Raw genomic sequence first — 24,774 nt, 5'->3', positions numbered from 1 at the left:
TTGTACGAAACTGGGTTTATTGCCGTAGAAACTGGAAAACTGGTGTCGGACGTTATCTCCGTTTTCAGCGACTTTAATAGGTCTTCAGGCTCGCTACATTCACTCGGTTTAAGCGTTTTAGTATTCTACTAATTGAACAGAACTTATTACGGATGGTTCTGGAGCGGTCTCTGATGGGACGAGAGAGCTGCAAGTGGACGATCAATGGCGTCGTCTATTGATCTGTCAGTGATGGTTTAAACATGCAGGAGGAAAGCCGTGTTGCATTGTCCTCAATGGAAAGAAAGCTTACTGCTAAACTACAGCAAAAGGATTTATTTTTGCTTATTTGCGACGACTTACTGCTTCGTCAAGCGAGTACAGCTATTGATTATTTCTAGTCTAGACGAACGTCCTATTAAATTACCAAACGCTGAATACATAATTAAGGATGAGAGTTCATGAATAATTTTTATCCGGGAAGACCCAACCCCTCGCCTGTGTAAACAGGAAAGTAATTGAACCGTTTTTATTTATTTTCTGGGGCGTAATCCGCTTTAGATCCGCCGGATACTGAGAAATAATTTTCTTCTGCAGTCTTATTTACTCCAGATTCAATTATTGTTCCAAAGGACAAAGAGCCGTGCAAACTATGAGTAGCGGGAGGCAAAAAGCCATATTTAATAACCTCCCAAGTTGTAATTCACGAAATTGTAAAGTATCTCCTAACTTCGTGAATAGTTCCATAATTCAATTAGGTACCACTTTGGGCAATTAATTTTCTATTTATGCTTCGAGGGTCATAAATAACTTTATAGTGGTAGTGAAAGTTTCAGTTTGATACCGTGGGATCTGAATCGACTAATTAGAAGGGAACAGTTCGATCTTCTCAAGTTTATCGAGGAGCAGAAGTGAATCGGAATCTCTTTAAGACATGTTTACACCACGGTACCGTGTGACTTACACATCTGTCGGGAGTGATTGTAGTTTTTAGTACTCGGCAATGCAAAGAAATCTATTGATCTGAGGGCGGTTTTTGCGTGCAATGTCAGGATTATTTGACAAGCTGTCGTCAGAATATCGACTGATAAATTACAAACCGAGATTTGCTCGGGGTGGTTTAGCTGTAGCTGTGAAGCTGTAGCTTCACGAGGTGGATTTATTGTAAGTGCATTCTAGAATTGCATTTGCATTTCCACCACACTAACGATTTTAATTAAAACGTTGCTAAGTTCTCGAATAAGTTTCCGCAAGTTTCCTTCACTTTGAGTGAGAGCCCTAGCTAGAGTCGTTGACATCATCTCCATTTTGCTTAAACAGGAGCTGTAGTATTAATGTGGGAATTTTATTAATCCATCTATGTATGTAGAGCTTTCGTCGACACTACAGGTGTTCCATTTTGATAAAAGGGATACATTTTGTTCACCCAAAGAGGTGTCATGATTGAACTATCGCGTGTTCAAATGAAATCCTCGGCTGGGAAGGCGTTGAAAACCGTCAATTGTTGTGCTTTTTTACAGCGTGGATTAATTGGAGCATCTTGACAGCTAACCTAAAATTCAGAGCCAAAAAAAGTGTTTTTCTTTCTTAGCAATATTTTAGATTAAAAATAGAATAACTTAACGATTCCTATTCTCGAAGCAAATATCTAAAGGCACCCTTTGCTGAAAACAAACATGTCCCGATTAAACATAAATAAATGTCATTCGTGTCAAATGGCGGGAAATTCAAACTTTACACTGTTCTAAACGGTTTACTTTTTTCAACGCCTACTCAGCGATATGTATTTTAATCCTCTTGCTAAGTAGTGAAATAATTTTTTAATATACCAATACTATGCTTTACTTTATGTCCAAAAAATACATTTGTTTAATAACACGAATATTTTTGGAAACAGCACAAAACCTTGTGACAGACCAGAGTTATAGACAGTTTTCTGCAGAATTTGTAAGTACAATTTTCATTTTATCAATTACCTACATATCAACAAAAAATATATTTCAAATGAGACGCCTGATGTTCTGTTATGATTTGTTTTATTTTAACCTGTTAAATTTTTAGATAAAATTGGTGGTTTAGCTTGAAAGATTTTAATTTTTTCCTTTTTATATTAATAAATTCAATATTTATAATGTGATGGTAATAATGATAAAATAAAAGAAATAGATCATAAAAATAAGTCAATATTTGGATAAGCGGCCTCCGCTGTAACTTCAGTTCTTCGTAGCTTCATTACTTGTTTTCTGTATTGTCTGTAATCCGTAATGTCATATGAACCGTAATGGTAAATAAATCGGACCTAGATGCCGTGCCTCCTTTTTTATTATAACATTATTTCATGGACGAAAGATTACTACATAAATCATGAAAATAGTAAATCGTGAATTGTAGAAAATTAAAATAATTATTTTTTTTTAGACAAATAGATGTCTAGATATTCTTGTTACGGAGCCGCATTCAACTTTCTTATATCGTAGCTCGTAGCTTATTAGGAAGCAGTCGATGTCAGAGACGTTGTAAGTTGCTTTAAGAGGCAATGCCATAATGGCACTATATCTTCAGGAACAGTATACATCTGATGGCAAGTCGTTTTGAAACTGACCATAAAACATTATGTCCCGTTATAATTTTGTACATTTTCCACTTTTCCACATTCGTATGGGATGTTTTACAAATCATACTAAAAGTCACGTCGGAATAATTGGGAACATTAAAGAACTTGGCAAATGTTTATAACAATTGTACTTTTAATATTTATGGCAGCAAATAGTTGTAGGTTTGAACGTGTACATTTATTCTGAAATAATCATCCGAATATCGCTTGTTTTGCCAATTTATCTCCTGACATTCGTCAAAAACCACTCCTTTAGCGGCTCGTAGCTTTTTACAACGTCATTCGATAAATTGGCATGCAACAAACGTCCATAACAAATTTTACCACTTATTATACATTAAAAAACATCACCAAAGATGTTGGAAATTTTCCCCATTATTTTCTAAACAAACCCCACGCGTTTTTTCATGTTTTCAAATACACTAACAAGCATATCAGGTGTAATGTCTTCCAATTTGTTTTGTGATATTTTGTAAATTTTCAAAAATCGAAAACGGATTACAAATCGCGATCACCTGTTTAAATCTAACCTCACTTTTTGCGTTGTTTGTGTTTTTACTCTGTAGTCGGGCGAGTGGTGCGTTCACAATCGACTCTTCAACGCCTACTTTGAGGAGAAATTTAAATGAACACCCAATACTACTACCTATTACCTAAATACCTACTTATTAAACGACCTTCATAAAGTTATCTCAAAAATGCAATAGTTTCTTTTGCTGTGTGAGCTGTCGCATTATCCTGTTGTTAATTCATCACCATCTAACGGAGTGAAAATGTTACTAACGTTATAAACATTATTTACATTTTTATCAAAGAACACGGATATTACAGGGTGTCTCAAAATTAGTGAATTCCGAATTCAGAGCGTTGTAGGGGATCACTTCAGTAGTCCAAATATGGAAATAAAAAAAAATCGGAACTCCCCCCACAAAAATGCATTGGTGTGAAGGTGCACTCTTTGAACTGCGTTTTCTTCAAATACAGGCTGAAAAGTTCAGTGTTTATTGTTATTTATGGTATAAATGATTGTGGAAAATAATAATAACGTAAAAAAGTGTATTCTGACAGAGAATAATTTTCAGGAATTTCCTAGATGAGAAACAAAAAAGTTTCACCTACCCCCAACATCCCAGTTACTCTTGTGGTTGGTTAATTACACTTCTCCCGAGTTGCTCTTTTGCCCGTTGGCCAATGTTATGATTTAGAAGAGCTGTTTGTACTGCAGTATCTTCGCCCCATATCCTCGAGGAGCATTTCAGTTTCGGAGCATTTCAGGCGAGTGAGTCATCCTGTTCAGTGGCCTGATTAGCCCTAGGGCGCTGGTTTAATTACCCCGTGTTTATTCAGTAACCGATCCATTTCTGTCCGTTTTTCACCATCGATTCCGTTGATTAATTCACGATTGCACAGTCGAAATCAATTTATAAACATCTAAGCGAGACAAAAGGCCAGCACGACTTCTGTTATGAAATTCGGGCTCGTTGACACCGCAATTAAAAATCCATCGGCGACGGTGGTCACTAAACTGTAAGTGGCACACTGCGCCAATTGAGTCCTAAATCAAAAAGGGGAATTAGTCTCGGACACGACTCCAGTGCACCATGATTAGGAGTCGTCGGAGGGGTGCCCTGCATGAGTCAAGTCTCGGTGGAAATGTGCGCAGATGTCTGGTATCAGCTTCCATGTTATTCCTAGCAACAAATTTATTAAACAAGCAAACATGGTGGTTGGAAGACGGCAGCCGCGATGGCTGCAAGTCGATGTACGATAAATCATCAATTCACTTAAATCGATTTACCCGGCTTACTTTCAGCCAATTAAGTGTTGTATGAAATCTCGAGCGACTTATTATATCATTCGGGTGATCTTTTCATGTCCAATGTAGGACACGGTCGAGACCATAAATCAAAGCTCCGACCGGAGCAATCGAGGCGTGTATACCAGGTGATTCACGTAGGGACTAAATTAAAACAAGGCACAGGTGCTAAATTTAGCACCAAGCTCTGATGTACCTACTTGTAATCGTTAGTCATACGCCAGTTAACAAAAAGAAGTTGTTGGTGTATCCGGCTGAAGCAACAGACGAAAAACATATTTTTTACGTGGTACAAGAGTGGTGACAAATAGTCAAGAAGGAAACTCCAAATTTGAAAATCGCAAAAACTAAATCAACAGGAAACTGGGTTGTGGAGTGGTTTGTGTAAGAAGCACAGTAATAAAAGCGTCAAAAATAAATTCTATAATTGTGAGTTACGAATCGTACATATCTAAACGCTAGTGTACCACCCACAGTTACGTACTAAATTTATATGCACCAGTATTTACGGTTACGTACTCGTATGTGTCATTAAAGAATAAATCAAGTTCGGTTGTAAGAGCCTTTTCCATCACATATTTTTTGAGTAGACCCCACATCTGGACAAATGGACAAAATTAATAGTGATGTACAAATTTCCAAAACCTTTTTAGATGAGATTGGATTATTAGTACAAATCGTCAACTACTGAAACCTCTCAACCACGGACATTTGCGAAACAAAATAATCTTCTACGAAAAAAAGGAAGCGAGTACCCCAACCTCAAAACATACATCAAAATTCCAAATGTGATTTATTGCGAAGGGATGAGATCGGAAATACGCCTCAATGAAAGTGTTTTCTTGCATGGTTTGTTAATTCAATTGAATAAATTCTAATAATTGTCAGTTTGATTGATGACATTTATTGACAGAACTACATGGCGTTTTTGAACCCGATGCCGCTAAGCCATAAAATGACCGTAGCGCTGACAGATTCCAATGCGTCCAAAACATTTCATTTACAGTTCAACTTTTTGGATTTCCTGCTTTAAAGTACTATCCCTTACCTGACATCATGTTTTCTCACTCTTACGCCCGCACATAGCTTTCAGAACGAAGATGGCCCATTTGTTAACATGAGCCGAGCCCAAGTATCTTCCCGACAAAAGAAATTGGCATGTGTGTGTGTGTGTGTTAAGCGGTGATTATTATTGATTTATGACAAACCGGTTTTACTACTACCGGCATCGAACTCAGAAACGGAGTCTCAATCGACTCTCCAACGCCTACTTCGACGCCAAATTTTAAAAAACACCCTTTAGTTACGTTTATACAAAAATGTCCGCTGTCACGAGGTGTCCGTTAAGGGAAGTTTCACTGTACTCTACATTCTCCATTTTTCCCAATTGTCCAAGAAGCGTGCCTGTCATATTTTCATTTTGGATGACTAATCTATCGACTTCTTTCATTTTGTTTTTTATTCTACCTTTCAGCTGGTTCCTATTTGTTGTTTTCCACCCCACCAGGTACACTTTGTTAATGAGCTCTCCCCAAAATTTCTCAATCGAATGAGTCTTGGAACCATTAATAGGGTCCAAGTCTGTGGCTGCGGATGGAATGTTGGTTTGAATTAAACCAATTAGTCACTTGTTTTTCTAATGTGAACTACAAGTTAGGTCGGGCCAAAACTAAATATTATCATTTTGCTAAGGATTTAGATCTGTCAATTAATAAAATATATTAGATTTAGACCATTTCCAAGGACAAAACGCAGTTTTTATAAGGTTGGCATCTGACACTTTCATTATTTAGATTAATTCCAAAACACTAACAACTTCAAACGGTACATTAAAATTGTTGTAAGTTTCTGGGTAACATGGATAACAGGTTCTAATGGGTATTTCATGCAAAACGCTCAACTTATTACAAACAAAATCACTTGCGAATTCTGACATTTCAAAATAATTATGACGTATGTAGTTATGGAATTATTACTCACGGTCGTGAGTTATTAATAGCATTACTTAACAGTGAACGCATAGTTTAATAACTATTCTTATATATAACTACATATTTCTTTTTTAATCGTGGTTAGAATTTTTTGCAAATTTTATTCAACTCTTAATAAGCTCGCGAAAGTCGTCTTTTTATCAATAGTTAATAGCACGGTCCCAAAAATTAATCTCTCGCAGCTTCTATCAACAGCAACACCATCAATCAATATTTCATCAAGCGATTGGTAAACAGGGAATTTTCAAGTTTTCTCCGCACACACTAATTACATTTTTTAATTACCCTGAAAAATTCAAAACAGGATCAAAAATTTATCATACCCTTCAATTACACTGTTTACGTTTTGGAGCTCCGTAATTCCTAACCTACAGAAAAATTGAAACAAAAAATATCTGGCATCATGAACAAGTCCCACCTAACGTTCAACTACTTAGCACCCCCAAATTGTTTTATATTAGGAATGCCGCATACTTCTCGACCAAATTTTTTTATGGCTTTTCTCGTAAATCACTCCGTGAAAAAACCCAAACCGTGCTTTCACCGTTAGCTCCAATTAAAATTTTTATTTTCCTCGCGTTTGAACTTCCTTCGGGGAACCATAATTTTTTTATCGCTAGAGCAGCCGATTCGTCTAAAAAAGCTGATCTTTCACAACCACATCCCAGTTCCGCCACAAATTGGTGAAATTTCGAATTGAATTCAGCCTCAATAACAGAAGTTCGTCTTTTCACAATGACAGAACGTGAGTGTAAAGCACGCGACGAGCTTCGTGCTTTGTTGATCGATGTCGTCGGTTAATATCGAAAGCTCCGCGTTCGGTTTCATAATTTGGCCATGTAAAGTCCCGGATTTTTTCTCTTTTGGTTGTTCTCCGTTTCGGGTGTTATCAAACGCCACCGCGTCATTCACGGAGGGGTGATTGATGATTAATGTAATCGGCGCGTTGCCGAAAGCCCCAAATGAACATTAAATAACAATTAAATAAAATAGGAGCGCGAGAATTACCCTCCTGGAAAATATTCTTTCGCCGACGAGCGATCAATCAATAACCATTACGGGTACATAGATTTGCTTTATTCGTCTTTGTCGGCGCAAAGGAAACGGCGAATCATTAGGGGGCACGTAAATTAAGATATTTTATTATTTCTGCAAGCCATTAGGATTTTGTTTCGGCGGTGGCAAAGCGCCAAAAATGATACGCGCAATAAAAAGCTCGCTGATATTAAACATGCTCACTGAACATTAGGATTAATGCTAAGAATTTAACTTGGCTGGCATAAAAAACCAATTTCTCGCTCTAAAATACCATTAATCTTTCAGAGATGTTTTGTACATATGCGTGAGAATTTTAAATTATCTCATTTCACAAATTATTCAACAAACGTTTTTTATCATTATGGAGAAAGTGGAAGCTTTAAAAGTGTGTTGACGTCAAAGAAAATAAATTGTTGGAGGTGCGGGTGCGACACCTGCAGCGACAACAATTTCCCAGAGCTTACGACAAGACATGAAGTCTCACCCGAAACCCAAGTTTTGAAAATACAAAAGCTTCTTGTAAACTATGCAACATGTCAATTGATACTATAAATATATGATTTATTCTGATTATAAATTTTTCTGAGGCGAAATAATACACCGAAAGACTTCGTTCTTCTACTGACGATGCCTCAACTGGTTCAATCAATTCAATTGTGACAAGGTTCTTCACATGATTACGATTTGCGTGAAGGAGGCTTAATTTCTGCTGTTTCTGAAGACAATAAAATAAAGCTGAGAAGAATGACAGACGATGATGACACAGTTGTCTTTAAAATTGTAATAAGTCTTGGCAACTGGAATCTGCTGTTGACAACATCTTGCATCTTGTTGTCATTTGTTGCGCGCTGATGTTCAAAAGCAATAACGTGTTAAATGGTGTAAAGAAACTCTGAAAAAGTACAACTAAGGTACCACTGAAGCAATTTGCAACACCCGCGCAGATAATGCTACAATTTTACACCCTCTGAAGTAAAATTAATAAAACACTGAGCTGAAACCTTGCGATTTATATTTTGTTTCGAAATTTTAAAAATCATTATTTATTTACGAGTAGTGGCACCGAAAAAAAATATATTAATTGATAAGAATGGATAATGGTCAGAGGTTTTTCTTCATTCTGGTAATACATAATCTCGATGGATCTTAGGTTTGGGGACTAAACGCAGGCCGATTGTGAAACTAACCAGTTGACTTAGAAGCATAATTACTTAATTAGTATTAGTACCATATATACAAGGTGATTCACGAGTAATAATGAGCCCGACGGAATTGAAAATGCAACCCAAAATACAATTGGAACGTAAAGCGACTTACCGCGTCGATATCCAGCTTTACGTTCCAAAATGTATTGTGGGTTGCATTTTGAATTCTGTGCAATAGTTGTTGGTGATATTTCTTATCAATTTCATAAAATCCAAGTTTACATATTTTTTATTAATATTCTGTCTCGTTCAGTAAGCTTCCTGTTTTGCAGCAGACTTATACTCGTACATTAGATAAATCTCCTCTTCCTTTTGACAAATAAAGATAATTGCTCGATTGTCCAAAAACCACTGTTGCTTTAAGCACATCATCGATACTTTTCAACCAACAATCCAAAACTGGTTAATGCAACAAATACCAATTTCCACTTGTCCAAACAGTTCCAATTTAGTTCTGGTTATTGGCTTTCCAAAGCACATACTCGTTTAATTGAAAAATTGGAGAACGTGATGTGAGACATGATAGTCGTTGGCATCAAATTAATGCCTTCAATGAGGTTCTCCTTCTATTCAGATTTAGTATTTTAACAGAAACAAAAAAATTGAATTAATATTTAAAATAAGTGTATGGCACATTGAGTTTTACACTTAGTAAGACTAATTTGATAATACTCATATTTTCCTATTTCGTAGATAATAGTTAAGCCAGTTAATAATAATTTAATAAATAACGCCAGAAATATATATTTTGCTGTCTCGAAATCGAAGCCATATTTTGTTAATTTATTAATACTATCTCAGTCCCCCAACGTGGAACTATGAATAAAAATATTTCTTGAATTATTAAAATGGTAAATCGCCCAACAATCAATATAGTGTTTTGTTATTGGCTCTCATACCTTCAGCCAGCGAGTAATATCCGTTAATCAAAGAAATTTTAGATTTTAATTTAATTTAATTTGGTTAATGTTAATTTGAAAAAAATTTGCTAGTACAATGCCTACGGACCACGAACAGTGAAGCAAAAATGTGTATTATTTGTATAAAGTGATCGATACCATCAATAAAGAAATGCAAACTATTTTCAGCTCTGTGTACACTAGTAAATCCGCCTGAATTGTACTTTGTTTTACCACATGATGGTGGTAATGATGATGTTTGAAATTTCATTCATGCCATGTAACGCGAGAATCACCACCACAAACACAGTTCCACATAAATCCTGAAACTGAAAATCGTAAATATCTGAACGTGAATGTTTTAGATGTGTTCCCTGAATTTTGAAGATGTCGAAGGGGATCGGCACTTTACGCAACAAAACGAAAGAAGAGAGTTGCGTGAGATGTTTCGAAATGATTTTTTTTTGTGTGGACAATGGCGAGAATTAAGTGTCCTACTAAAGAATTTACGAGAATCGAGGAGGCCGTGTTCAAAAATGCAACACGAAAATCTAATAAAAGAAAGGAATAATTCCGATTCCATCAATCATGATGAAGTTTTTGAGCTTTTTAAGCTGGGGAAGTTTGCGAATTCGCTGTTTTATTTGGAGTGGTGAAACTTCTCCAGTCGAGCTTAAATTATGTCCACCCGCCGACTTTATGCAAAACTGCAGTTGTGAGCTTTTGAGGCAATATTCGGCAACTTCGTATGTATAGCAGGAGGAGCTTCCGCTCCGGGAATCCGTGTCCGAGTACTTTCCAATTCCGCATAATATAGAGTTATCACGTGTTCAGAACAACACGCACATTTAAAATGCAGATAGGGCCGCCACCGTGCATAACAGACCAAATTAATTACACAGGCTCTGGATATTCCAGTCTTGCAGGAATTTCATTTTATGGCAATAAATTCCCGAGTAGCAGGCGTGCTCGTTACAGAAACTTGGAGAATCCAAATGTTCCACTGTGACCGGAATATTGAACAGATTATGGGAAATTGACTTCTTAATCTGCTGCGCCTCCATAATTCCATAGGGCGACGGATAAAAACGCCAATTATCGATAAGCTGGAAAATTTGCAAAATCTCAAGAACGCTATCTCTTCGATTAATCTGGATTTAGACGAGAGCTGACCCTCTCGCGACTAACTGAACTTACCGTCATAAACTTGCAAACTTGTACTTTTTGCTTTCATAAAATTTAATAAGAATGTCGGATAGACGTGTCAGTCAACGGACGCTCTTATTGGAAATGTCTTCCGAAGATAATTAAAAGGAGGCGAATCAGCTTTTAATCATATGTGGAGAAACCACTTGTCAAAGTAAGTTGAAGTCTGGCAAGCAGTTATTCTTCCTGTCGGCAGTCTGCGGCTTGCCCGCAATAAAAGCATTAATGATGTTCATGTTTAACATAACCAGCTAGTGTAATCTCTCAAAGGAGTGTTACCCCAAAACGTGATGAATGTGTCTCCCGACACACACAAAGACCTCTGTCAGAGATTATTAACGCAATTCCGGTTCCCTCCGCACGCAAAAATTGCTCCGAGATACCTAGGTTTTGGCTACAAGAACTGGATGGATGTTTTTTGGTCGTCACAGTATTTATGTAAAGTTGAAAAAGTTGTTTTTAGTACAAAGAAATTAGGTCATTATTTGCAAAGCTCCGTCTTGAAGAAATGAGCTGTGTTCGAAAGCTTGTAAGTTGAATATTAAAAATAGAACAGTATTTTAGCATTTTTGCTAAAAGAGCGTCCAATCTTTTTACTGAATTGAAACTACAACAAACTTTAGATCAAATAGTTATTTATTTGTGTATCATGACCAAAAAGTGCCGAGGCGCAGCCGAGGCTTGAAAACAACCCAGGACAAAAGGCACTTTTTGACAGAGATACAAATTTACTATTTGCAATACAATTACATAATTTATGGTGACAGGACAATTATCGGTTTTGTCGGTTTCGTTGCTAACTTACTAAACACACCAACAGATGGCGGTCAGCGTCCGAAAAAGAGTTACTTTTTGTCCGCTTGTGAGTAGGTAAAATTACCGTTTTTATTAAGGGTTCCTAAAACATTTATTTTGTTCGTATTTGATCATTTGCTTCAGGTTTTTAAAGAAATTTGGTGTAAAATCAGTCCGCATTGTACCAGAAATGAAAAATGTTTAAATATGTAGCTTGTAAGATATTTTCCTCCTTACATTTTTGGTAAAAATAAATGCTACATATTTACATTGTTTTTTTTGTTTTTATTGTTATTGTTTTTAATTGTTGAATTAAGCTATAATTTTTTATTAAACGACCCCATTAAATTATTATCAAATCTTGGTAATTATCTCAATAAGTGGTCCTGCCCCTCTAAATAGTCCTAATAATGATGATAGCGGCCGTCGTGATGCTGACGATAATAATAATGAGTTAATGACGTTAACAGAAATTTTTAAAATTATATTTAAGGCGCTAACGTTTTCCATATATCAATTTTGCCCGACAAAAAATTTCAAAACCGTTTCGAGTTCTAATTTTAGACACTTTTTACGTATCAATTCGTGCAAAATGTCTTTTCAGTGTCAGGACCGCCCCTCGAGAAGCCGCTTCCATCGAAGAAGGGTCCATTTCGGTCACGTTGATTCCTCATTACCACCGCCATAAATTCCGCCTGAATTGACCCAAAATAGGCGTACGCATTTAATTAAATTTACAGAAAGGCCCCGAACGTACCGAGCTTTTTATGGTGGTTTCGCTGAGCGGCACCCTCCAGAACGTCGACCTTTTTCCCTTCATAAAGGTCGCGGAAATCGATAGTTACCTGTGCGTTAGAATGTCAGTTGTTCGGCTATCTTATCCAACCCTCTTAGTTATCAAAATATTGCCCCCGGTCTCCGATAATAAAGTTGAAATGGGGTATTGTGTTATGAACGCGCGCCATTTATTTGCGTTCGCTCTGCAAACAGACGAGGAAATTGCGGTAATTTATTATGGAAAGGTCTCGGAGGCGGCACATACCTCGGGACATAATTACAACGTACAAGTGTTAATGATTGACAAGCTGCATCTTTTCATCTGGCATTGACTTTAACCGAAACCCGTTCCACACGTCCTGAAAGACGAGGTAATGACCGACTTCCACTCCGAGGAAGCGCTGCAAGTGTGTTAACGACAATTCTAATGCAAGCTTTTCTACGCACATTGTCAAGTCGACGGAAATCCTCCTGCGGTAAAACCGCATCAGTGAAACACGAGATACAACCGCATGACTGCTGGGTTCGTCACGATTGATTATATCTGAATTGATGGTTAATAAACCTCAATTCGTACTTTATTGTTTCCTTATACATCAGACATCACCCACCAAATCGCCTTTTTATTTTGTTTCCATAAATATGGCGGGGCAATGGACGACGATCAAAAATTTAAATGTTTCCTCAAGCTACAGGACGTGAACAAGGACACGACTGAAAAGTTCTAATCCTGCCTTATTCATACGTCTGCTAACTTTACATGATGGGGGAACAGTTCAAACACACCGGATTTAATTAAATAATTAAACTGCTGTTCAAACAGAGACAATTGATGTGACTTAGTCGGTTGTTTCCAAATTTTGCACATTTTTCCCGCATCGCGATAAATTCTTTACGACCAAATTTAACTTGACAATGTTGTTCTCCTTTAATTTCTTGGAATTACAAATATTTATTTTACGTTTCCGACGCGGGAAATATTTTATCATCTCATGACCACCACTACCTCATTAATACATATAAGTTATTTAAGTTATATTTCCGCTTCCATCAGAAATGACATCATCTTCATTATTAATTATGGCATCTGTGTTTCCGAAAATGTAATCCTCCAGGAATGCTTTTTTTGTGAGCGACAAAATAAAGTACACAAACAAATGTGTTCACTGCACTTTGGTGGTTGATTACCACAAATACTTTAAGACTGCATTTTAATGACTTCAACAAGAAATTATAATTTTTTGACATTTGGAAGTTGTAAGTACTTACTTTGTTTATTCTGTCGAAGAGTTCAGAGTTTCAGTTATATTCTTTGGTGTTACATTTCCTCATTTTTGTTTGTTTATTTTTATTACATGACACATACAAGTGCAACCACAATCATGACTAATTTATTCAACCAATGACAGATTTTAACAGTTTCTCACAAACTAAAAATGGTTTATCACGATGAACTTGAGTCATAATGAATAAATAAAATTCGTGATAACAACAATACTTGCTGGAACTTCCTTATGGTTTATTTTTATCCAGCTGACAGTAATTACTTTTCTTATAGTTATTATTTTCTTGACCTGCCATTTGATGCTGCGTCTCATGATATTTTCACGTGGGTAGTATAAAAGATTTAAGAGAATTAATATCTAAATCGTGCAAAGAACTACATGGAGTACCACAGCGTTCTATTTTAGGAATCTTGTTATTTTAATATATGTAAGTATGTACATTAACAATCTACCCAACAATTATTTAAGCAAGTTGAAATATTGAAGTTACACCATGGCTCCAGCGGCCACCCATCCAAACACTGACCGCCCCCGATGTTGCTTAACCTCATCGATCATTATAATTATTGTCATTTGAAGCTGAAACTATCTTATTTTAGCCACCAGGAGCTTCTCCAAGAATATCGGGAACAAATTTATGGCAAATTTTATCCCTTTCAAAACACTCGTTCGGATTTTATGGGCACTTTCACCGCTGCTGTAAATTTTTTAATCTGCCTCTACACCGCTAGATAATATTATCGTCGACACGAAATTCGCATTGCTTTTACACCGGTTGGCTGTAAAATAGAGTAATGTACTCACCGATAGGATATTATTTTCCCTTCATTGACCCACCCATTTAGCCAACACGGTTAATGCGCCATCCGTCGGATTGTGGCAGGATGAGTAACAAAGCCGCCAATAATCCGCCTCAATCGGAATCAAAACGCGCCAACAACTTCCCCAGTTGTGTAAAATAATTTCTCGGTGATGCCCCAAGACAAGAAAAGTTTTTTTAGGACTCGTCAGTATTCATTTGGCATCCCGACGTTCATTCTTCAACATAAAATAATAACACATGTGCATTGGGGAGAAACATGACGTTTTTATAGCTGATAGTACGAAATATTTATATGACCGATAGGGCTGGAGGAATATGTTGGGAGATGGGATGGCGACCTGGATTTGGGAATCAAGGGCGCAAAAGAACAAAATGTCAATATTTACAAGGGTTGCCGTCAGTTTTGATATCAGGGGAGACTAGACATGGCCTAGATTGCATAGATCATGTGCAAAATACGGGGGTTGTGAGAGCTTATAGAAATGCAGGACATGGCTTTATTAGAACAGCAGCTTTATTCCTGCGAGAAGCTGAACATGCTACTACAAATAGTTTTAAAACGGATTTCATGTTGCTGCGGGAATACATGTACAGACTGGCTAATACCACATCTGTTAACTAAGTATTTCCCAAATTGAGCAAATCAAAATGTGGGTTTGGTACTTCTAAAACAATTAAACCAGTTGCTGTAAAAACGTACCTCTTGGTAGGCCAAATAAATTAACCGGTGTCCTCCCAACGCTAAAGTGATTTTTTTCTTAATGACCTGGGGGCACTCTCATCACCATCAAGCGCAAATAACTTTATCTAACGAAACGGCCGAAGGTCCTGGGCGGCAATTACTGTCACAAATAATCTCTACTGTGGAGTTATAATTTAGATAAAATTATTTGAGCGTAGTACGTCGTTGCTCGACTAACGACAGTCAGATAAAAATCGGGAAAGTCTGCAAGTTCCACCGAAAAGGTTTTATATTTAGCACAGGTAGTGCAAATCTCCGTTTGCGTCGTTGAAGTTTATTTATTTCTGTACAATCCGCTGTCGTAATCCGCAATCAATCGTCGCTGTCCGTAACAGTTTAGGTTCCATCCCCGAGTCGAATTTCTTTTTCTTGGCAAAAAAATCTCAGGTCGATGCATCAATCAGTCGGCCCGTTCGAGGCTGTTAGCGATTCCGGGTGAATAAACCCTTAAGTCGGACTAATGGTAATGGAGGGGATCCGGGGCGGGTGTTGGGGAACTAAAGATAAAGAATAATTTCAAAGATTGGAGACCATCAGTGTTTAGCACTTAAATTTAAAATTAAAAAACACATTTTTGTTGCTAGTCTGGTGTCTGGAAAGGAAAATAATTTTCATGTGGAAAACTAGATTAGATGTGCAATTTTAGTGTGCAATTGCCTTCGTCCTACAAGACTACACGTGAGTACAAGACTGCTAATGGGTTAATGTCTTTCAACAATCGTAGATGAATTTTGTCTAGAACCAATCCGAATAAACATGCAAAATGGTCTTTTCTTAACCACGATCAATAAAGACGTTGCGGCAGCGTTCTACATTTTTTATCAGACAAAGACTCAAGGAAAAATAATTATTGGAACAATGATCTCTAATAAAGTGTGCCTGTGAAGAGTTGCTTGAAGACTGAACTTCCAATACCGACATTTTTTATTCTTGGCAAGAGAAAACGACTAGGAAAAGCAATTAATTTTGACAACAGCGGGAAGTGTGATTTGGGTGGATTGGATAAAGAATCTAGTCTTGTAGAGAGGACATTCGAGTAGTTGATAGTTATCTACAGTAAGAGTGAGGAAGGCAAAGCTTTCGTTCACGCGAATTGCATGCGGTCTTACTCTCGAGTGCTGTATTTGGTTTTGTTCGATACCTCCTTAGAAAGTGAGTCTGTAACTTTGTACTCAAATTTTAAATAAAAATAAATCACATTTTTGGATGGATCTGTTGCTATGGAAAAAAATAAAATACAAAATAAAGTTCTGTAACGTCAATAAAGTGGTTGTGGAAATGGATGATGAAAAGTTATATGTTCCTGATGGTGTCCTGGAAGAGGCACGTCCCGCCCAGGTACCAAATGTTGCCTAAAAAATCAAAATTACGTTATCAGAAAAAATTGGAAAAATTTACGAGTGAATTAAAACCAGTGAGTGAAAGACAGTGGGCGAAAAATGATGAGCGAAAGTGAAGTGAACGAAAGAGAAACGTTCACCTACTAGTAACTATGGATACAGACTCACTTTCCAGGGAGGTATCGAACAAATACATTTTTGTATTTTTTTTAAGTAGACAATTATATAATTTTTCAAGGGGAATGGAAAATTTATCTTGAAGAGAACACTTTTTGGCCGAGTCAGTGTGTGTTCTTTTATTTAAGCAATATCATGCACGGTCAGTGTTTGGATGGGTGTCCGCCGGAAAAAACACTGCAATACTTCATACTAAATAGAAGAATACATGATATGAAGAAATTACTGCTTGGAAATAATTATCATTTCTTGGTAGAGATCTCCGTAATGATAAATAAGTGCGGCCTTGATGCCGTGCGCCCTTTTTATGATAACAATGATCGTTTTAAAATGAAATCATTTTTTTCGTGTCCGCAGCTGGGGTTGAACCCTGACCTGCACAAACAAATATCATTGCCAGCTCGACGAATTAGGTGGCCGTTCGTATCTACACAAAATAATTGAATCGAGATAACTGCGTTAACGAACCCCTGTCTTCCCTGCCGCCCTTATCGCTTATCGATTCTATTTGGCAAATGTATTTTTATTTTTCACATTGTTTTCTGGGGGAAAGGAAATTGGTTTTATGCACCCCCACCTAATTAACTGCGTCACTCACGTCCCAACCGCCGCCACTTATCGCCGTTCATCTATAAGCCACGGACTGCATCAATCGACAATTCCGTCGTTTGCATTCGCGCTAATGTTGCAAGCGACAATGCTATCCTATGCACGCCGCACAGGAAGCCCATAAAACCCGCTAATGTCTCTTTGTTTGGTTTTATTTAAGACACATTTGTATACAAGGCGGCGTTGCGAAAAGCTCCGCTTTTTTCTTTGAGAAACATGTGCACGTTTCGACGAAAGCGACACGTCTTCGTCGTTCAATGCAGCCGAGATTAGCCCGCGTGGGGTAAAAGCTACAGTGTCTCGAGTAAACCAGGTTGTTTAACTTGTCCCGGTCAAGGGGTGATTTGCTTACGTGTCTTTAAGGGATGAATTTACGCCGCACCTGGAATTAATGCCCCTTTGCTACAACACAATTGCATTCGGTCCGTTTCAGGAGGATCATCATCTGAAACTAGATAAATTGCCAGTTCCGAACTGGTTGGAATAAAAGGAATTAGGTGGAATCTGCATGTGAATGGTGTGTTGAGTAAGCGGATAGAGCTGTTTCCTGCTGGACAGATTAATTTGTACACGGTTTATGAATGTCTTTCAGGAGAAAAGTCGCAAATTAACGAGAATTTCAGACGAGAATTGCAAATGCCTGGAACTGGGGGAAAAGTTACTTTTTCGTCGTTTTTCAAAAGTGAATCGAACACCGCATTCTGAAATTGGCAGGCAGGAGAATGCAAGCAGGAAACGATTAAACTACGTTTTTTGCATGTATTAGCAACGATTTATTGGAGATTATCGCAGCGTCAAGAGGAATTTAAGCCCAGCGTAACAAAAATACAAACTTTCAAGCGTAAAGTGTTTACAGGATTTTTCGGTTTAATTCATTCGGCCGCCGTAAATTACCGTTGCTGCTGCGGGATTCACAGCTTGAACAAATTTTCAAATAACTGTGATTTTAAGTCGGTATTGTATATTTATTTTTGAAGCGCTTAAACTGACCTATTTACTTTCAATTAAAAATTCTGTGGAAAAAGTTTGCCATTCCTCAAACAAAATCGTTCTTTTTTGTCAACTTTAACACGAACCAATGTTCTAATTAGGGAAAATACACAATGTGTCAAATCAAATAAACAAGAAAGAACAAACAATAACCTAGCAAGGTCCAAAAGTATCTTGTTCTCTCCTTAGGAAATAAAACAGTACTTTTTTCTACTTATATTAAATAATACATCCAATCGCAAATGCCTATAAAGCTGCTGGTGCAATATTTGCCTGTTATTTTGAAATGTCCTGACTCACAATTCGCCATTTTGTGTGCGTTTTTAATTCAAGAGAGAGAGAGAGAAAAAGAGTGAATGTTGAACTCGCGTGTGATGGCTAGCACTCACTCGCCTATGCTAGTATCGCAAGCTTCAGTCTCGTGAGAAATATCCACCATGATCCGCTCGTTGAGTATGATACTATTACTACCTAAGAATAAAAATTAAAACGTCAGGTTTCAACAAGTAATAATTGATTTATAATGTGTAGATATAATTAATTTAAAAGTTGTTTGCAATTGTCAATGATTGTCACTTCCATCTTATTTTTGTAGAGGTTCTAAAGTAACCAATAAATCTTCCTCGGGCTTTAAAATTCATTACAATTTTACTGCTAGTTCAAGCTCAATTGAAGAAACAAATGCAATATTTTCTATTTTTGGCCGACAACTCATGCCAGTTAAATCAGAGCTTAAATGAAAATAATTATAATAAACGCTCTACGAATGAAGTTTAATACCATTGCTTTTTATTTCCATTTCGTAAAAGCGAGTTACTGCATAATTCACTCATTTTACGGGAATAGTTATTTATTTAACGAGTTCGTGTGTAATTTTGGCTTTTTTTGGCATGAGTGGACCAGTTTAAAACTCGAGTGAAACGAGAGTTTTAAAGGTCCACGAGTGCCACAAAAAGCCAAAATTACACAAGAACGAGTTGAATACAACGTTTTTTTGTTCGACGAGCCCCTTAAAGGCTCCAAATCGCTAAAAATCTTTAAAATTAGCTTGACGTTTCGTTTTGACAAGTTGTCAAAATTTTCAAAATCCGTTCACACAGGAGAAAATTCTCAAATTCTGACAGTGTCGAACAAAAAAATATGTTAATATAAACTGTGGTGTAACAAAGTCAATAAAAACTTTTCCAACTTGACGTTTTAAATTTTGGCGTAAACTCGTGAAAGCTTTTATAAGATCGAAAGTCACTGAACCGAAATAAGCAATTAACACTGCATATTCTGCATATACGGAATGATAAATTTGCATTAGGTGAAATATTTCGAAGTGCATCTAGGTGTAATAGTGCACACTGTTAGTTTGAAACAGCGCATATTTATTTGACACATTTACAATTTGATGAGAGGTTTCGCATAAACACGACGTGGCATTTGTATTCCGAGTCGAGAAATATTTTCCAGGAAATTCAGTTTCCATCGAAAATTTACATTGCAGCTCCAAGGAAAACATTATTTTTTTAGAAGTAAGCTCCCCTTCAATTTAATAATGCAGCTTTTCATGCGGGAAAGTATTAATTAATCAATTACTAGATTGTAAGTTAGATGATTCACCGAACCAATACCAACAATTCATTAAAGTGATTAAATGATTAGAATTAGTGGATTAACTCTCCGCTTTGGTTACCAGCCAAAGCACGAATTGTCTGCAGAAATTGCGTTTGCTAATCAATCAGTTGAACCATTTGATTTCTGATTAGTGGTCCGGAAATAGCATTAGGTAAATAACACAGCAGTTTATTTATTTTTCCCCATCGCATGGAGTGTATTCCTCCAGTCTCACGGAGCTTGGTCAAAGTAGAACTTTCCACTGAGTTGCTGCTGGCGATAAATTTCGCTTAAAGTTAATCGACGACGCCAGATGATCCAGTTTTTAGGCAATCTCGGCCAAAGATGCGTTTTATTCGCTGCATAAAAGTCTCGAGCCGTGCAATAAGAGCGGCTTCCATAAATCATGAAACATGTCTGTGGTAAATTCTTCTTGTTTCATTATCATTTACGGCACGCCATCCGCAACAGATTGGTTCCGCGAAGACGTTAAACGCGCAACAAGTGCGGTTTATTATTTGAAATATCAAGTTCCCCAAATTCCCAGTAAAAAATCGCCAGTTTGCAAGTCGAAAGAACCTGCTTCGAGATTTTCCTCGAGATTGCGGTGCCCTTCCGCGGGACCTCCATCTCTGCGCAACTCCAGATAAAGAAATTTAAACCTGGCAAACCTGAAATAATATTAAAATTGTGTACGAAATTCCGACTCCAGCAGCAGAACGACCTCGTTTGTCTTATCACGAAGGAGCTCTGGTCCCGTTGTCCCACATTGGACCGTAAGTCGAGGACGTCTGGATATTACAATGTGTCAAAGACCAAAGAGGCTCGTACTATTGATCGGATGGTCCTTCCGGGGCCGTACGTAACCGGAAGATTTTTATGAGAGGAAACGTAAAATATGTTCCAATTCGATCCCGTCAACGAGATAAAAACACAAAGCGATACTCTTCGGCGGAAAATGTGGATTATTAAATCATGAGCTTAAAAGCGGCAACGTAAATTTCTTGGTGGCACTAGAGAGCGTGTTGGGAGTTGGCAACAACGACAATTACCCTCAGAGGTCGCGGTTTCAATTACGTCATGAACGACATGTTCACCGAAATGATTCACAAGCACAACGATTTAAAAGATCAACTTGTTGCAGAGGTTAAACTGCGCCAGTTCTCTTCTAATTACGACCGAGGGCATTCATACACTTTGCGTTTGCTCAACTATTGTTCCAATTGGAAACAAAAGCTTTTCGTTGGAGATGTTGCTTCCAGGGAACAGCGCGCCGCTTCCGCTGTTTCAGCACCGAAGGCTCAAACATAATCACTTGAATCCCTGCAACCAGCTAAGAAGTTGGACGCAGCTTGTTTTCGGTAGCGAAATCTTGTGCGAAACAGTTCTTTAACAGGTGCGACAAGCAGAGCGTCAAGCCTTACCAACGGGAGCAAGACGCTTCTTATTCAATCACACCACGTCCAATTAATCCAGCCACGAGGCTCGAAGCAGCGCTTCTGAAAATGATCGAGGCCCCACATTCCTGGATCGATCCCTCCTTTATAATTGCAAGCTCCATCAATTAAAACTTGTACGAGTCGGAGTGTTTTCATTAAAAGCCAATTAATTAAGAGGATCGACTGATACGGGCATCTGACGAGATCAAGCGTGTTCAAGTCAGTCAAAAATGTTTGAAAGATTCCAATCAAATTTCTGTGACAAAATGAACCATCAGCAGATGTTTCAGAAGCTTTGCGCCAAGCCGAAGTTCCCCAGTCCGACCAAGAGCGACACCTCTCCTACTGCGGAGTCTGGGGTGTTTTCGGGGGCCAATCTAGCAGGGGAGGAACCCCCTTCTATGGTGCAAGCAAGAGAGGAGCTGGAGGTGTCGATGGACGTGAAACGGATAGCAAAGGAGGTGGAGGACTACGTGAAGAATCGAAGGGTGACTTTTGAGGAGAAAATGTTCGAGAAGTTCTATGTGATGCGGATCGAGCAGAGCAGGAAGTTTATTGATTTAATTAGGAAAATTAATAAGAGCTGGGACGACTTCGTCGACTATTTGAAGTCCATCGGCGCTCAGGGAGGCTCCGGCGACGGCGACTGCACAGTCTACAGTCTGACCAACTCCAGCAGCCTGACGGCGTTGTCACAAGTGACCAACGACTCCAAGTGATCGAGATTTTGCGAGTTTGTTGAACCTCCTGTCATAACAAACAAAATTACAGTAATTATATTTTTATGGATAATTCGAGTCATTTTTATTCGCCTATAATATTTTAACGCCGGTTTCCGTTTACTCAAAGTCTGGAAAAATTTGCGACAGGTCAGCGAATGGAATCGAACGTGGCCTCTCCCTTTGATGTCTTATTCGCACCTGCAGCTTGACACTGCAATTAGCTTAAAAGCCTAGTCGTGTAAGACATCCACACCAAATAGATGGAACTTTCTCGATATGAAAAGATAAACTTATTGACTTTGATAATTCGAGACGATCATGAGAAGCCAACGCTGGAAAGTCTCGAAGGCGCTCCTCTCATCCCTTTCATTCGGGGCGAGAGGGTTGGCTCTTTACAAGAAACTTAACCCGCGCTAAGTTTCGCAGGAAATAATATGAATAATATTGCGGGATTTCAGTTTTCAGAAACGTCACAGTTTGGGGATTTTGACTGGATTTGAAGAAGAGCAAACTCGAGACGTGGTGGGGATGCAGTTACCTCAAGCGTCCGTCAAGAACAATCAACAGTCTGGTCATCTCTCTCGAACGTTGTCTGTCTCGCTCGCGGTTGTGACAGTGAACTCCTAATTTTCTGTTTTGAAAGTGCAACAAATTAATTTTTTTATTTTTCTTATTCTTACGCAGGTCTGTATCATGATTTTTATTCTACTAAAACATCTTTTGTGCTGGCAGCTACACTGCTGTGCAGAAAAATCGCGTACACTTTAAAAATCAAGCAATCAAGTTTTCGAGTGTTTTGTGCTTTGTAAATGTGGATTTTGACATTATATTTGTAAATAGGTTATAAACTGTCAGTGAAATTGTCACTGTTGTATTTGTTATTAGGAAAATGAGACAGTTGTTTGATACTGACAAATAAAAAGTCAAAACCTATCTATAGACCGATTTAACACAGCGAAAAATAGGTGTACGCGATTTTTTTGCACAGCAGTGTACTTTAAAAACAACTCTACGATTCTTAGCAATGAGATTAAATAAATTAAATTGGTAACTAATCTCCCAACATGTGTGATAAATTTCAACATGACCCACACTTGTAAATACAATTGCGATAATTTTTATTTTTCAAATGAATTATAATCATCTTGTCGAATTTTTATTTTTACATGGTTTTTATCTTGTTAAACTGGAAACTCGAGGAAACATTTTTTAGGGTTCTTCATTCAAAACTAAGTTTCAAGCAAATTAAATAAATCGCTTAGAAAATTATAAACCACTAATAAAAATTATATAAATAAATTGCGAATCGACAATTCTGAAAAGCTTATCGCGATGTGTTTAATTTTTTACGTCAATATTGTTGTAAACTAAATAAATCGTCCGCTGATATAAATAGACCACCCAACAATTCCGTAAATTGTTGCAATCACTATCTCTTAATAAAAAAATTGATAATGACTGGTCTAGAGCGTATCCAACAAATATTTCCAAGTAATCAACAAAACTGCATTTTTATATTGAAATTAAATTACATATGTATTTCATTTCGGCGAAAAATGATGACAGACAAAAAAAATGCACAATTTCGACACACACTGCTATACTAGAAAAGTGATAACGAGCGTTCAAAAAATTCTGTGGTCAGGTGACCCGGTACTTGCTTTAGTTTCCGTTAGTCAAATCCTGGATGTCAAACGTCATTTATTTCACAAAGCAGGAGTAGTGTCAATTATATTTTTTGCATAAAACAGTTCTTGGTAGAGTTAATCAACGAGAGCTTTTCCTAGTGGTACATGATGGTTTTTACTTTATGTTAATGATTTACGATAAATGTGCGGTTATAGATGTCAAGGCATAAAATGACGATCCGCGTTGCTTTTAAAAAGAGAAAGAAAACTACGGATTGCTGGACTACAAAATTTTTTGAACACCCGTTTTTTTTATTTGTCTTTTGGATCATGAGATTCTTATGGATGCCTTATTGCAAATCGATCCAATAGTGTAGAGCAAATACAAGACTTTATTACCAGTGTCCGACATTCACCGCCCAAGAAATAAAGCACTTTCCTGTGTTGCTCCAATTATGCCACCGTTACAAACAGTCGTCTGAGCAACACTTCTTTGCCCAAATATGTCAAAGTAAAGATTCGTGCCATAAAAACCCACTTACACGAAGGTGCATACGCTTATGTAATTTATATTTGTCACCCAAAGTGCAGCTGCATTTTCCCAAGAAACATAAAACAAATTTGAGGGCCCAACGCGCAAACCTAAAACCCATAAAACACTGACATCGGTGAAATGTGTTGGGTTGAGCAGAAGACCATCCCAGCGGAGTCTCGCGCATCTATTCATGTTTGTTTAGTCGCATGTTGGTGTAAATTTATTCGCGTGACTACAAGCACAGAGCACACTGCTTTTCTTAAAATATCTCCAAGATTAGCGAGGTTGTTCAACTGCGGCTTGCAGTCTTAACTTCCTCCAAAGTCTTTAAGTCTGTTTGTTGGAAAAGTTTGGTGATCGAAAGGCGGCATGCGAGACGTTCGGTGGGAAAACGTGCAGTGGCGGCATACAGTGGCGGTTGTTGGTTTTTGATAAACTGGATGGATATCTTTCGATGAGTGTAAACTGTGATAGTAGAAGTTCTGAGAGCCGACAGATATATTTTTGTTTTAATTTTGAGTCGCAGTGATTAACGTAAGTTGAAGCTGTTTGTTGTTTATA

The 24,774-nt window shown here is 37.6% G+C and overlaps 1 protein-coding gene across 3 annotated transcripts in view; it reads left to right on the top strand.

The window, feature by feature from the left end:
- Dg (Dystroglycan) overlaps nt 1-24,774 on the top strand; it is a 111,317-nt gene that overhangs the window by 71,148 nt on the left and 15,395 nt on the right. Inside the window, exon 1 of one of the 3 annotated variants that reach the window (XM_069040231.1) lies at nt 22,590-22,734. The exons of 1 other annotated variant lie outside the window; for it this stretch is intronic. The gene's annotated coding sequence lies outside the window, so the exon portion shown is untranslated. Of the gene's footprint in view, nt 1-22,589; nt 22,735-24,428; nt 24,748-24,774 lie in introns of those variants that run through there. One more of the 3 variants, XM_069040230.1, reaches the window with a different exon arrangement.

The sequence above is a fragment of the Tenebrio molitor genome, chromosome 2 (genome assembly GCF_963966145.1).
Source record: "Tenebrio molitor chromosome 2, icTenMoli1.1, whole genome shotgun sequence".
In the NCBI taxonomy this organism is placed as follows: domain Eukaryota; kingdom Metazoa; phylum Arthropoda; class Insecta; order Coleoptera; family Tenebrionidae; genus Tenebrio; species Tenebrio molitor.
Note: the sequence above shows the minus strand (reverse complement) of the source record. Positions and strands in the feature narration are given on the sequence as shown.